This window comes from Physella acuta, unplaced genomic scaffold (genome assembly GCF_028476545.2).
Source record: "Physella acuta isolate Inbredline_101_S28 unplaced genomic scaffold, ASM2847654v3 ptg001865l, whole genome shotgun sequence".
NCBI classification, from domain to species: Eukaryota; Metazoa; Mollusca; class Gastropoda; family Physidae; genus Physella; species Physella acuta.
The window spans coordinates 10,369-27,148 of record NW_026733371.1 but is presented as its reverse complement, the minus strand read 5'-3'; the positions used below and the strand labels follow the sequence as shown (position 1 = coordinate 27,148).

General features: G+C 32.3%; 2 long non-coding RNA genes across 4 annotated transcripts in view; one reads left to right on the top strand and one right to left on the bottom strand.

Annotated features, from left to right (window-relative positions):
- The window catches only part of LOC131930903 (uncharacterized), a 55,527-nt gene extending 46,513 nt beyond the window's left edge, over positions 1-9,014 (bottom strand). The window contains exons 1-4 of one of the 3 annotated variants that reach the window (XR_009384191.1): positions 8,827-8,955; positions 2,944-3,092; positions 2,661-2,758; positions 2,031-2,491 (exon numbers count right to left, since the gene is read on the bottom strand). This is a non-coding gene — a long non-coding RNA (uncharacterized LOC131930903). Of the gene's footprint in view, positions 1-2,030; positions 2,492-2,660; positions 2,759-2,943; positions 3,093-8,826 lie in introns of those variants that run through there. The other 2 variants (XR_009384190.1, XR_009384193.1) reach the window with 2 other exon arrangements.
- Positions 9,015-10,027: 1,013 nt separating this feature from the next.
- Positions 10,028-14,505, top strand: LOC131930923 (uncharacterized). The gene is made up of 6 exons (XR_009384205.1): positions 10,028-10,113; positions 10,307-10,413; positions 10,518-10,720; positions 10,930-11,096; positions 11,198-11,362; positions 11,469-14,505. It is a non-coding gene; the product is annotated as an uncharacterized LOC131930923 (long non-coding RNA).
- Positions 14,506-16,780: the final 2,275 nt, after the last annotated feature.

Genomic DNA, 16,780 nt, shown 5'->3' with positions numbered 1-16,780 from the left:
ATATATATATATATATATATATATATATATATATATATATATATATATATATATATATATATATATATATATATATATATATGTATATATATATATATATGTATATATATATATATATATATATATATATATATATATAGGCCTATATATATATATATATATATATATATATATATATATATATATATATATATATATATATATATATGTATATATATATATATTTATATATATATATATGTGTGTGTGTGTGTGTGTGTAGGCCTATATTTATATATATATACCTTATTATAGACCTTTTTATATACACCTTTTTAATACGTTTTTCTGATTTTTCGTTTTGTTATTATCAAATACTGTAATATGTAGCGTTTTCCGTGACTAGGTAGGTCTCATTGGCCCTAATTGATGAAAAAGCTCATTCTAATTTTTTTTTTTTAATTAAGTAAGACATGCGTTTTAAAAAACTACTTAAGGGGAGGTAGCCGTGAAGTAACTTTATTCTTTGATTTTGATGGAGTTCGTTACCCTTTTCCAAAATTTCGTTTAAAAAACCATTAAAATGCATATCTTTATTCTTTAATAACAATAAACAATTGTTATTTGGCATTATTTAAACAATCACGATTGTATATAACTTTATTATTTGATTTGAGCTATCTAATTTAAAATAAGTAAATAGAAAATAAATAGTCATTCGATACACCTTTCTAAAACAAATTTATAATAGAATACATTTGCAGCTACCATTTGTTTTTTTATCTTTTCCTTAAAATATAACTTCAGCAGGTTTAACCATCAGAAACATTTTTGGCAACATCAATTTAAAAAAAAAAAAATTGCATTTGCGATTAAAAGGGAAATAACCGTTATAATATTTTAGTCACTAGTTTTAAAAGAGTGAAGCAGCTTTCTTCCGAAGATTGACTGGAAAGACAGACAGCTGAATAATTTTAGTTATAAATTATAGTTTTATATATATATATATATATATATATATATATATATATATATATATATATATATATATATATATATATATATATATATATATATATATATATATATATATATATATATATAGTTATATACATACAGATCAGAAATGAAAGCTCATTTAAATAAATAAATTAGCTTTTTAAAGATATTTAAAAAAGAATCAATCGACAAACTTTCTCCATCTTGTAAATTGAAACAATGGTCAAATGGGAAATAACAATTACAACATTTTATTCTACAGTTTTGGTAAAGTTATATCCCTTCTTAAAAATTTAAATTTATTTTTTCTTCCAAAAATAAAACTCGTTAGAAAATACTATATTTTTCAGATGATTGAAATGAAATTTTAAAAATCACTTTCTTAAAATAAATCAATAGTACTTTTATATAACATTGTAAGTATATTTGTGGAAATCACCTTAAAAATAATTGGTTATTAAGTTTCATTATGTTAAAATTTACCATGTTAATTAACTAATTATGATAAATTACACCACATTAGAGTAGTCAAGTGAGTGTGTGTTGTTTTTTTTTACAGTTCACCCAATTTAATTGAAGCTTGACTAACTTATTTTTGCCACACCGTGAATGAGATGAAAAAAAGAACCAACTTAGCGTTTAAGCTAAATTACCCTTAGTGACAAATAAATGTAGTAGAGCTCCTACTCTTATCCTCTCTACCCCCCATTGTTGCAATCTTCAGTGAGCTCAAAAAATATAAAATGTTAACTGGACTATATTCTCAGTTAGAATGGCATCATATTATAGAATGGATTAATAGCATTTTAAATAATTTCACTGGAGAAAATTGCTTTGAGATATGAACAATTTAAAATTTGAGCAATGTTATAGAACAAATTACTTTAAAATTAAGGTTGCTTTTTTGGGGTTTTCGTTTGATTTCACAAGGCTGAACCTCTCCTAACATTAAACAAAAATATACAAAATCAGTATACATTTTAACAAAACTTATTAAAGAATAAAATGCAAGAGAATTTTTTTTTCTTTTCTTTTTATTTTCTTTTATTACATTTCAAAACAATTATTAACAATTATGAACTAAATGAAGGAACAGCAGTGTCTTAAGGCCAATACATTCTGTATTTAAAAGACTGCATGTTAGAGACAATATGACTAAAGTGAACCTAGTGGAAATATTACCCAAGTAAAGAAGCAATTGCTGAACAGTTATTTTTATAAGGTCAGACATACATTCTTAACAAACTCAATAGAGCAGCTATGCTTAAGCTAGATGCGTCATTTAAATTTTAAATCAGACTTAAATTAAGCTTCTATATAACTAAATGAGCACAAATATTGTGAGTGAATTTTATGACACATTAACAATATTAATCATCAACATTAATGGAATTGGCCGTGTCCTAATGGTTGGCAATTGTCATAAACAATGACTAGGTAGACATCAACACACTAGAAGGGTAATCACAATGTACTCAATGTGGACTGGTTCATCAGTAGATCACACTCTTTTCTAAAATACAAATGACATAAATGTTAAGCATAAAATGTGAAAATTTTAGATATTGTCTTCAACACATTAATGTGCACACTAAAATTATTTTATCCATTGAACAATAGAAATTTTAAATTTACTCATCAATAGCAAAAATATCAGACACTACAAATTAAACATTATGTACCTGTACAATGCTTTGAACTCTAGACGGGCAGGTGGTGAAGGTGTTTGGGGTAAAGGCCATCAACAGCATTTATCCAGAGAAATTATTTCTCCTTTTAACTGTAATAAATTTGCAAACAAATTACTCTGGAAAAATGCATTAAAGGATTTTCTGACAGTGATGAAAAACTCTTTACCATTAGAAACTGATTTTTTCTCTTTGAGTCTTCAAAAGGCTTTTAAAATGTAAATATGTAGAAACAACAAATACATTAGATTGTAAAGAAAAAATAAAGGAAACCTACTTGAATACAGTATAATGTTCCTATAACAAAGTGGTCAGGACAAAGAAGAGTTCCTACACAGCAACTCCTTATTGGTTCAGCTTTATGGGATTGCATGGTCAGGTATGGTCTCAAGTACGGTTTCCTGGCTCATAACTGTAGTCCAACCCCTGCGATAAAAAAAAAGTCAAAGAGAATAAGATTGCAAAAAATTGTGCTGGCCACAAAATCTTTTCATATGCCAAGGTTATAGAAACGGATGAACTCTACTTCAACATGGACTCTACTTCCTTGCACTATGGCCATCAACAGCATTTCTCCAGAGAAATTATTTCTCCTTTTAACTGTAATAAATTTGCAAACAAATTACTCTGGAAAAATGCATTAAAGGATTTTCTGACAGTGATGAAAAACTCTCACACAATCTTTTCATATGCCAAGGTTATAGAAACAGATGAACTCTACTTCAACATGGACTCTACTTCCTTGCACTATGGAGCTCTTGAGGTAACAATATATAAATTTACTGAAAATAAAAACAATAAAATTGTCTAGAACATATAAATAAAATTTAAGAATTGACAATAAAAGACCATAAAATGTCTTAAATTGACCTAAGCCAAAACTAAAGCTAGAAAATAAGCAGCCTTAAGCTTTGCAAGGCTTTAAACAATAGCCTACATATTATTTTGGGTCAATATATTCTGTCCCTTTCAGCATTGAGAGGGAAGAGAAATGCTCTCTGCACCAAATTTAATAATAGGGTAGATGGAGAAAAAAAATGTCTAAATGTTATTTAGTGAATTCTTTTATATGAGTAAGCATTCTAGTAGAAAGCCTATTATGCAGTTCTTTTTGGTTAATCATTTAGGGGAGTTGTTCATTTTGGTTAATTTTTTTAAGAAAAGTGTTTTTATAGTTTCAGAAATGAAATAAAAATAAATGTAATCAAAGCTAAGAGAAATTTTGACATTTAAAGCTCTATCAAATGGAACTATGTGACCCTGTAGACCAGGTGTCTTTTTATAACTAAATTGTCAGCTATTTTAGGCATTGTTCTTAGTTGTATGGCCATGCTATTTTATGCTTTTTAACCTCAATGGGGTCGATAGGGAATTTATATTATTAAATCCATGGAGCAGCCACCAGACCCATATAAATAACTTCTACAAAACCAGAGTTTGTGATGGAATTTAATTTGCAGCAGAAGATTTTAAAAAATAATTTATTACTTTGAAACAGCTGTGATACTATAATCAAGAAAGCCTCCACACTAAATATTAATAAGTCTCTGAGCAAAGTCGCCTCCTGATATTTCATAATTTTTCGCTGTAAATATTCTTATTTGACAAGTGGAGAGATTTTTTGTTCAAACAAAAATTTTTGAACTATCAACTTTTATTACTAATGCATACATTTTTAAAAGCCATAAAACAAATACTAAATTTAAACAATATTTCAGTGTTTGTACAAGTACTTTATTATGCCTTATTATGAAATAATTTTCAAAGTTTATCCTCACAAGCAATTTAAGACTAGAAAAAGGAAAAGCTCATGGTATTTAACTCAATGGGCCACAGTGTTTTGGAGGAAACCAATTCAAATATTACATTTAAGAATGAAGAAAGAAAGCAGTGTTTGACTGGCCACAATATGATGAATGTGCGATGAATTCAAAACAAAACTTTCTAAATTGAGCAAGTATTTTAAAAAGATAACTGAAGAATTAGGGAGGTGGACTGAAATTCCATTAAACAGAACAAATTGTTGCCCGTTACAGTTTTATGAAAGAATTGTGCATTTTGTGGTTCTTGAAATGTAATTTACACAAGAAGTTAAAAGAAATAGATTCAAATTTGAGACCACTTAATGGCTAGAAAAATAAATTTTAATTACTATCTGTCATGTGAATATATATAGCATTAGTTACATTTTTTTAACCCTTTATATAGACTAGCCTGATCATTGTATATCAGAATGTAGTCTATGGTTGTCATACTAGACTGACCACTGCAAGTTAATGTTTTCTCTAGGGTTCACCAATCAGCCTGTACACTAGAAACAGAAAGGCAACATTTGATTAATTCATTGTAAAATTAAAAACCTAAAACTGTTATCTGCTCTATCATACTCATAAGACATAATAAAACTTTCTTAATCATTTAATAAATGTTTTAGACTAGCCTGACCATTGCAAGTCAGAGTGTAGTCTTCAACTTAGTTTTCGGCTAATCCCTCTCAAACACACCTGTTACCTGAATATACATACCTCAATAAAACACTTAAATTAATACAAATTTCTTAACCATGTATGAACATGTTTAAGACTAGCCTGACCATTGCAAGTCAGAGTGTAGTCTTCCACTACAGAGACAGATCATTTGATTGCAGAAACTAATCCCTCTCAGACACACTCTACAGGTATAATACTTTACAGACTTTCTTAATAATTAATAATGTATTTCATACTAGCCTAGCTAGTAGACTGTAGTAGTTGCCTAAACTGGGTACAGAATGTGACAGTGACCCTACTGGTGAGAAAGGTTTTGACAATATCTTTTCTATTTACTTGCACATTCAAAATAGGATTAAGGAAAATATAACTCATGCTGTGGTCCACCAACTAATAGTTTTAAAGATGGAATTTCTAGAAAAGGAATTATATTAAACACCATGTAGGCTTATGAAGCTCTGAAGTTGATTGAGATCTCAAAGGCATCAAATAGGAGGAAGAAAATAATAAATTGACATGAAAAGGATTTGCAGCTTACTGATTCACAAGCTGGAGAACCTTTTAATTGTGGATTGAGAGTGCACTGAGCCAATCATATCCTCTTCAGAGGAGGCCAATATACAAATACATATTGTGAAAGGCAAAACATTAAAGACAACTGGGTATTTAAGTACTAAAAGACACCACAAAAAGCTTTAAAAGAAAGTATTTGACTAGTAAGAAAATGGTTTGATTTACACCAAATGACAATAATTTATGCATAACTGATAGAAAGTCAACTAATTATAGCTGGATTAATGGCAATGCACACTAATTGCCAAAAAAAAATAAGTTGAAATCATGAAAGACAAAATATATTTTTTCCAATGGATTTTGTCAAATGTGAAACTGGTGAAATCTTTTATTACCTGCCTTCAAACATAAAATCTAAATTATTTTATCTGTAGTGAATTTAGTCAGTGCAAACCTGTTTTTAATGTCTATATTATTTTTGGCTTTTAAAAATATATTTACTTATCACCATTATTTTGCCCTTGCCTATTACAATACATCTTTACATTTTTGACAATTTTAGAAATGAAAACCTTAGATAGTCCTACATTTCAGAACCATTTTCAAAAAATTAAGGTTAAAAAAATCCAAACGAGAAATTCAAATTGGTCAATGTGTATATTTTTGTCCATGTTTTATTAAAGTCCGTTAAAATTCTTACATGATTTAATTAATTAATGGAAGAAAACCATGGGCCTAGCAGCTGTGTACATGGATCTAAGAAATACTACATTTTTTTATATGTTGTTACATAATAATAAATTACGTAGGACTGAAGGAAATCCCATCCAACAATACAATGTCATGTTTCAATGGGAAGATTTAATTTGGAATATATCAACAAAGGAAGTGCAATTTTAATTTTAAAATAATAAACTATAGGCTGTTTTATATCATCTGTGTAGGCAAATAAGGAAATGTAGGCACCAAAGATGACATGCCAAATGAGATCTCTATGCACAATGAGTTAAAACATATTGGCAACAGCCTAGCAATTTCATTTTTAATACAATGGACTTTAAGCTGATGTTCTTTTTAAACAGTGTATGAGAGAGACATATCAAATGAAGTCCACTTAGTCACCAACCATTTTTAACCAGTTCTGCATACAACTTAGGGAGGAAGTATGCACAATGAGTTAAAACATATTGGCAACAGCCGAGCAATTTCATTTTTAATACAATGGACTATAATCTGATGTTCTTTTTAAACAGTGTATGAGAGAGACATAATATCAAATGAAGTCCACTTAGTCACCAACCATTTTTAACCAGTTCTGCATACAACTTAGGGAGGAAGTATGCACAACCAGTTAAAACATATTGGCAACAGCCAGAGCAATTTCATTTTTAAGACAATGGACTATACGCTGATGTTCTTTTTAAACAGTGTATGAGAGAGACATAATATCAAATGAAGTCCACTTAGTCACCAGCCATTTTTAACCAGTTCTGCATACAACTTAGGGAGGAAGTATGCACAACGTGTTAAAACATATTGGCAAGAGCCGAGCAATTTCATTTTCAATATAATGGACTATAAGCTGATAATCTTTTTAAACAGTGTATGAGAGAGACATATTATCAAATGAAGTCCACTTAGTCACAGGCCATTTTTAACCAGTTCTGCAAGAAGTTAAAAACATTGACAGGGCAGAGCAATTTCAATATAAGGGACATTGTTAAATAAAATCCATTTGCAAAAACAGTAATTTTTAACGAGTTACATGTGCAACTTAGGAGGAAATTAAGGAAGCATGCAATGAAGGTTAAAATCATATTGGCAATGCACAACAATTAAAATATAATAGCCTACAGATTGTCTAAAAAGGAGGCTATAATAAAGAGAAATTTTCAGATGTCCATTGGACAGAAATAATTATTAACAAGTCCTGCATACAACTTAGGGAGGAAGTATGCACAACATGTTAAATAACTTAAGGCACAGCAACTTTAATATAGATCCAATGGCCTATAGTGTAGGCTTATAGGATGTTTTATTTTAACATTTGTCAATGGAGGCATATTCTATTATTAAAGAAGTTCAAAATGAGATCTGTTAAGACACCAGTAATTTTTAACCAGGTCTACATACAACTTGGGGCAGGAAGTATGCACAACTAGACTAGTTTAAATTAAAAACATTGGCAAGGCAGGGCAATATCATTAGTATAAAAGTATAGACTATAGTTAAAGTAGGATGATATTTCGAGTGGTCCCTTTGAATCCCGGTCAGAACGTCCCCGTGTGGCCTCAACCAACCGGTGGGCTTGTTGCAAATATTTAATATAAACTCAAAACAATAATATAAACAATCACCTTTCAGTCAGTCTAGACTGTTTTATTTTAATTTAAAAATCTAATTATTAGGCTAAAGAATACATATTATATATTATGGAGGAAGTGTGCACAATATTAACAATTAGGCCCTGATATGCCTAATGCCTAATACTACTAGACCTAATAGTAATAATAATAATAGTTAGGCCTATAAAAAATAAAGTAGTCTAAGATCACAGAGATTTTTTCTTTGTGATAACTAGATCTAACTCTAGTAGTAACTACTACAGTGGCGTAGCCAGGATCGTCTCAAGGGGGGGGTTCCAATTTTTACCCGGGGACAAACTTTCGATTTGCACCCCCCCCCCTCAAACTTTCGATTTGCACCCCCCCCCCTCAAACTTTCGATTTGCACCCCCCCTCAAACTTTCGATTTGCACCCCCCCCTCAAACTTTCGATTTGCACCCCCCCCCTCAAACTTTCGATTTGCACCCCCCCCCCTCAAACTTTCGATTTGCACCCCCCCCCCCTCAAACTTTCGATTTGCACCCCCCCCCCTCATACTTTTTATATATACCGAGGGGTCTATGGGGGGGGTTATGACCCCCCCTAACCCCCCCCTGCCTACGCCACTGAACTACTAAACTAGATTAACATTCTAGATCTAGAATCTAGATCTAGAATCTAGATCTAGAATCTAGATCTAGCTACTTGCTTGTTCATAGATCTCGAATCTAGATCTAGATCTAGATCTAGTCTTTTCCTGACTAGACTACAGTAGTACTAGAGTGAGTAACTAAGTAACTAGACTTAGAGTCTACTAAAGTCTACTTACTTACCGAATTTTTGCATTTCTCGTCAAGCTTGTGATATGAAATTCTGGGTCCCATGCAGTTTCATTATGACTTCAAGTTTGTGCCAACTAGATCTATGACTGAAGGGACACTGTGATACTCTAACGGTTTGATCTAGGCTTTAGCTGTCAAAAAAAGAAAACATTCACACAGCCGGCACCTACCCTGCTGAGTTATCTGTTTGTTTACATCACGTGACAGACTAAAACACATTGGCTAGCTTAGGCTAGGCCTAGGCCCCTATTAATTATGTTGATGTGTGATTGAGTAAATACTCACTACAGTGTTGGCGCCCGATTTAAAGTAGATTCTAAATCTAGATCTAGATTCTAGATCTAGACTCTAGATCTAGAATAGTTTTAGATATCTTCAACAGCTGCTTGGCTTCAGTTCAATATCAAGATGAAGGTATTTATTAAGCTTATACAACTTAGGCCCTATATTATATTATTAGGCTTAGGGCCTAATAGGAGAAATTATAATTCTATAGGCCTATCGGATATTATATAATATATAGATTTATCTAGATCTAGATCTACCTACTCACTTGTCATTTAGTATTATTAGAACAGTAGCGTGTGTTATTAACATTGTACTAACTTTTAACATTTAGGCCTTAGGCTCGTCTTATCGTACAAGAAGAGAGACCTCCCTGGTCTTTATACCTTCTTTAAGCCTACAATATTACAGTAGGGCCTAATCTATCCTGTAGTAGAATCTAGATCTATACTAAACTTAAATAAAATTGTTATCTAGATCTAGATATCTAGATCTAATAACTAATCCAAAAGTAGGCTTACAAGTTCCTTTGTTTTCTTTGTTGGTTTTTTAGTGTATTCCTGCATATGTTTCAGGCAAGATATTACAGTTCATCGATAGATAAGGATGTTTGTGAAAAGGAATGGGTATTTTAGGGCAAGCATTTTGTGCATCTACTGACTTTGTGACCCACTTATGTGAAAAACTCAAGGGCTTCGACAACTTTTTGAGATAACATTTTGTGGTTGACACATTGTTCAGTGGAGAAACTTAAAGCTTGGCACTAACTTGGTCACTTACTTAAGTGGAAAAGCTTAAAGACATGGACAACCTATCCGCAATTCTACTGAGTTGGTGGCTGACAGTTAGTGTAAACTTGGGTAGCATTTTATGGACATAGATTAAGTTTGGGGTGGGGTGGGGGGGGGGGGGGTGGCACTTCTGGCAAACATCATCAGCAAAGTCCAACAGCAGTTTCTTTTCCACACCTTTTGAGATGCCCATGATTTTTAGGTAGGCCTATGCAAACCTTTTAATATATTTTTTTCAAGCATTAATTTTTCAGTTGCTGTCTATATTTTAAAATTATTTGTAAAAGTTTAGTCTTAAAGCTAAAGTTATATTCTGATGTGTTTCATTTATTTATTTTTTAAATAGTATGTTTATAATTAACAACATGTATCCTTTTGTCTTGCACATCAACCAGAAGTAATTCATTAAGCCATCAAGACTCTCAAGTACACGAGTCCAACTGAGTCTTCAACGAAGTTCAACAGTAAATTTATTGAGAAACCCATATTTTTTCTTCAAAATGTAGGCCTTTTATTTCAAAATCAATTTTATTAGAACAGTAATCTTTTGTTATGACATTTCTACAGATTGTTGTTAATTTTTTTTTTTTACATTTCAATCCTCAGCAATGAGTGGTAACAAGTTCACGATAAAGACATTGTCAAACATCAGCCAGATCCTTCTGGTTAGGTTTTAGTTACCTTATGTATTTTTCTAATCATGTATGAGTTTTTTCCCCTGCAGACATAAAATTACATCCTAGCAGGTCACTGAAGTCCATCAGTAGATTGATTTATTTCCAAATTCCACGATGTGTATTAATTTTTAGGTATGTTAAAAGGTTTTTATTTTCTAAAATATGAGGGCAATTTTAAATTGTTTAATTTAAATCTTTTTTATTTTATTTTATTTTTTATTTTAAAACAAAAATGCACCAGATTTCACATTAGTAAAGGACATTTAAAAATAAAATATCAGCTGGATGTTGAGAATTGATGTAAAAATAGATTGTAAAACATTTGTTGCTTTAAATTACAGTCTACAAAAAACACATGTGTGAAATCTTCAAGAAAAGACATTTTCAACCCTCTTCTGGATGTTCAAGTTTTAAAAATTGTGTCCATAAACAGAATGTCAGCAATCATCCAGACGATTATGAAATAACATTCTTAACCTTCCTCAACCCAAGGGGCTCTTTAATCAAGGTATGTTTTATTACTTTCTTTTTGAGAACTAGCTCTGAGTTTTAGTTTTAAACTTGCTACCTTTAAAAAAGAAATTGAACATCTGTTATTTTAAATTTCAGTCTATAAAACACGTGTGTGAAATCTTCAAGAAAAGACAATTTCAAGATGAAGCCAGGATTTCAACCCTCTTCTGGATGTTCAAGTTTTAAAAAACTGTGAAAATAAACAGAATGTCAACAATGAAATAACACTCTTAACCTTCCTCAAGAGGCTCTTTAATCAAGGTATATTTTACTACTTTTTGTGTTTGAGAATTAGCTTTGAACTTTAATTTTAAACTAGCTAACTTTAAAAAAGATAATATTGAACATCTGTTACTTAAAATTACAGTCAACAACAGCACCTGTGTGAAATCTTCAAGAAAAGACATTTTCAAGCAGAAGCCAGGATCTCAACAAACTTCTGGATGTTCAAGATTAATATTTGGAAAATGTAATAGTATTTATTTATTTATTTTTGTAAAGGGAGGGAATTCAAGTAAAATTTAGTTATGTTTTAAAGGGGTAGGATCTGGTGGGTGATATACAATTAACTTATTACACCTTTTGTTTTTCTTTTGTTTCACTGTCATTGTTCTTTCTATTGGATGGATGGTGGGGATGCAGAGTATGGTTTTTGTGGGTCAGGGGAGGGTTATCCTGACGGAAGGTGGGTGTGGAAGAGGGGGCAGCTGGTAATGGTGGCACACCAGGGAGATGAACAGTTGGAGAGGTCTGCTCAATAGAGCAGGCCGCCTGCCAACCTCCGCTGCGAGTGTGTTGACATCTGTGGCCTGCTCGGCTGGCCCATTGTTGATTACCAGATAATGCCTGAACCCTAGCCTTGTCAGTCTGGATAATGTGTCATATGTTTGTGAATATTGCAGTTTCCTTGTCTATGTAAGCAGAGTGCCTGATTGTAAACAGGTCGTTTCATTAGTAATGTGCAAGCTGTTTCACTTATTTTTTTTCCTGTTACAATGCACAAATAGAAACATAGGCTCTTTTAGGAAAGGGAAAGGAACCAGGGGCTTGTTGTGGTGTTAATGTTGCTAACATCATCAAAGTATTTAGTTAACTAAATGTAAAACTTTTAACAAGTAATATTCTTGACTTGCAGACATGATGTAATATTTAAATCCGGTGAGAACTGGACATAAACTAAAGAAAAAACCTTTGTCCTTTAAGGCCTTTTTCAATATAAAGAGTAGTTTATTCTCTTTGGCAATGTGGTAGCGATTGTTCCATTTACACTGTATTTGTTAGTAAAAGAATAGGGACCAGTGGCTCTCTAGCTTGTTTTAATAGAAAGAAAAATAGTCAACCTGTAAAATTTATAAGAAATCATAATTTTTAAGAAAAGAAATATATAAATATAATAGTAATGGTACTAAATAGTATAGACTGTCCACAACCTGACTTTTGATATTTCTGGCATTAGGGGAGGAATGCTAGAAACGTCTAAAGTTAAGTTTAATCAGCTGTTTTCATGGCCTTTAGTTGTGAAGGCATTTAGGGATGCTGAAGACAACTATATTTTTCAGGCAGCACTGACACTAAACAGTCTATATTATCAAACCAGTTTTCAGAAAAATGAAAATTCCTTAAAATATAAAAAAAAACCCTCTACAATTATTTATAACAGAGTTATTACCTGATTCAAGGTGTATCTACATTAGGGCATGAATGTTAGATACATCTAAAATTGAGTTTAATCTCTGTCAGCCGTTTTCATTATTCAGGCCACACTTGCACAGAATTTAGAAAAAAGAAAATTCCTTAAAATATAAAAAAAAACCTCTACAATTATTTATAACTGAGTTATTACCTGATTCAAGGTGTATCTACATTAGGGCATGAATGTTAGATACATCTAAAATTAAGTTTAATCTCTGTCAGCCGTTTTCATTATTCAGGCCACACTTGCACAGAATTTCTATATTTAAAAAAAAGGAAATTCCTAAAGATGTACAGTATGACTTATAATTATCAATAGGTTATAGTGAATGTATTTTCTACCATTTCTCAGAAATGACAATCTGAGACAGCCCCATATGATTTAGGAAAATATACATTTATTTTTTTTCCAAGTCAAGAATTGTTTCTAACAAGCTGGGCTAAAAAAATAGTGTTTTATAATTTCCTATTTTCTTGTTAAGATATTTTAGTGTTCTTAATTTGTCAAGCAGCTATAACTAAAAAGTTTATGGGGCACCTTTAGTAGAAGCAAATGCTGATTAGTCTCTGAACTAATGAAGCGACCTTTCATAATTATGCACTTTCATCAAAGATTTAGGAAAGATAATGCAATATTCACAACTTTATGTGATGCATTATCGACACTGACCTGTGCTAGGAATTAGGGCTAACGTCTGGTATGATACAATGGGTACAGCCGACAGGTCCACAGCTCTGTCAACACCAAGTCAGCGGAGGGGCAGGTTCCAACACATCTACTGGTAAAGCCTATACCATATAGAAACCAGCATGCCCATGTCGGGATTGGTGGGGGTGTTAAGGGTGGGATTGGGGAGGTGAGAGAGTTGTGTATATATGTAGTCCTCTCTTTATGTTATGTGTAATAAGTTAATTGTTTTTACTGGTCGTAAATAATTAGGTAGTTTTACTTGAAATCCTTCCCTATTTTTTATGCTATATTTTGTTTGAGGAGTCATTTTGCAAATTTGTCTATGCAATTTTAGAGAAAGGAATGTTTCATATTAAAAACAATTTTTTTAAATATGATCTCTAAAAGCAGTTCATGTATTTCATATAATTTGTTTTCTACTGTAAGAGAGAAAGTGTAAGTTGAATTTATCATCAAAAGATTGATATGAATGTAGTTTTATTTGAACTCACTGTAATGTGTTAGGAGTGCCAGGGATGCAATGTTTATTTGAATTATTGTAATGTTAGAGAATGGCAGGAATGAAAGTTACATCTATGCTATTGTAATACTAGGAGTGTCAGGATTTCATTTTTGATTCAAGTTATTGTAATGTAAGAGAATGACATGAATGATATTTAATTTATTGTAAACTAAATTATATATATATTTTTTTTTTCATGAAATTACACTAAATTCATATTGAAATGACGATGATATTTAATAGTTTTTTGTACTAGATTATATTTTCATATGGATTGAATTGTTTTAAATATGAAGCATTCCTTACAGGCCAATGATGCAACATGTCAACATTACTTTTAATGATAAGCAACATGATAAGCAAAGAATATTCTTACATCATTACTGACAACAACTGAGGCCAGTTAGTTAAAAATGTATTTATAATTGAAGATAGTCCTAAATCATCTCAGACTTGACTGCCAGTCTTTATTTTGTATTTATAGCATGCTTCTTAAAACATTAAACATTGCTGAAAGTGCTCATTGTTTGCGTTCTTATATGTGTATGTGTGCCTAGCATAGGTTCAAAGGCATGGTATGTAAAGTTACGGTTTTACAGCCTTTCTTACAGTGTCACAACATCATTGTTATCTGGCAATCATAAATTGTACTGGTAATTTGTTACCATGTATCAACTCTAAGATACATTATAAATGTTAGGTTCTCCACCAACTCTGGCCCTGATTAGAACCACTTCTACTTATATGGGCATGATATCACAGTAAATTATGCAAGCCATTTGATTACTTTAAATCGTTTTATTTCTTTTGCAGAAGAGATATAATTCAATACATAAAGGGAGCAATCATTACAGTGGCAATACTAATTTCAGAGAATATTATATTAATTATAGTTTCTTTTCATAAGGGAAACAACTCAGTTAATAGTTTTAGAATATAAAAGACGTGAGTGTATGACTCCTCTGAAACGAAATACAACAAACAAAAATTACACTCTAAGGCCTTTAAACTCTTAAACTTACACCATTACAAATTTACTCAATTACACATTCACTTACACAATACCTACTTTCACACCTACAAACTTACATACGTACGCACTGACACACGCACAAATAAATTAACACTAGTACACACTGACACACTCACTATTTTCATACTCGTGCTTAAACTTATACACTATTACACGTATACACACTCAAGAAATTACATACTTACACACTCACACATTGACATAATAATCACACACTTATACACTTAAAAACTTACACACCTACACCTTTACTTTATTATACATTTTTACACTTAAACATTTACACACTTACACAACATACTTACATTTACACACTTACTAACTAAAATACTTATACACTTACACATTCACAGAATTATACACTTTCACATTTTCACACTTACGCTTTTACACACACACGTACACACTTACGCATACACACTTACATAATTACAAATTTACACCATTACTCAATTACTTACGTACACACTTATACACGTTCACAGTTACACATGTATACATGTACACACTCACACACCCACACACGTACAGAATTACCCACTCACACACTATACACACTCACGAAGTTACACAATTACCAATATAGACACTTACAAACTAACACACTTACTTACTTACACATATTTTCACACTTATACAAGTACACATTTATACACTTAGACGTTTACACACTTTCTTATACACGTTCACACTTTTACACACCATGCTTACACATTTACACACTTACTAAAATACTTATACACTTACTAACTAAAATACGTACACACTTATGCATTTACACATTCACACAATTATACACTCCCACACTTACACTTTTACACATTTACACACTCATTGATTTTAAATGTGGATTTGAATATGGCTGTGTATGATTGTTAAATTTTAATACTTACATGTATCATTTTGCTCTAAAAAAATGTATCTCAATTATAGAATAACAGTATAACATTAATAATGAAGTCTCAAACTTGTTATAAAAATATTTACCTTATTTAATGAGATTGTTAGAATAGATTTTTAGCTACAACTCAATTATTTTTGTTGAACAACATACATATCAACTGCATATTGAGGCATAATGTTGATGTCCCAGATAATAACTTATGATAGTAAATTTTGATGTAGTTGTGTGAAGCGAATTAGCTGAGGCTACTAGATATTGGCTTGTAGGGCTAGTATTTCTTACTGGTGTAGGTTCGAATCCTTAGTGGGAAGAGGTACAGATGATAATAGGTTAAAGATATCTAATTGTGGATACCAGTTCAGTGGTGATAATGTTGATAGGGGTTAAATTTAATGACTATATATGGGGCCAGCATAGCAGTTCAATGCAGTGGTAGGGAGTTCGCAATAGTGCAGTGGTGGTGGGTGTGTTGCAGCAGTGCAGTAGGGGGGGGGGGGGGGGTGCAGCAGTGGTCTTGGGGGGGCGTGTAGTGGTGGTGGCTGGGGGTCGCAGTAGTGCAGTAGGGGGGGGTGCAGCAGTGCAGTGGGGGGGGGGGGGAGGTCGCAGCAATGCAGTGGTGGTGGCTGGGGGTTGCAGCAGTTCAGTGCACGTGTGGGGAGGGGCGTGCAGCAGTGGTCGTGGGGGGGGGGGTCGCAGCAGTCAGTGGTAGGTGTCGCAGCAGTGCAGTGGTCGTGGTGGGGGGGGGGGGGTCGCACCATTGCAGTGGTCGTGGGGGGTCGCACCATTGCAGTGGTCGTGGGGGGTCGCACCATTGCAGTGGTCGTGGGGGGTGGGGTGCAGTGGTGGTCGTGTGGGGG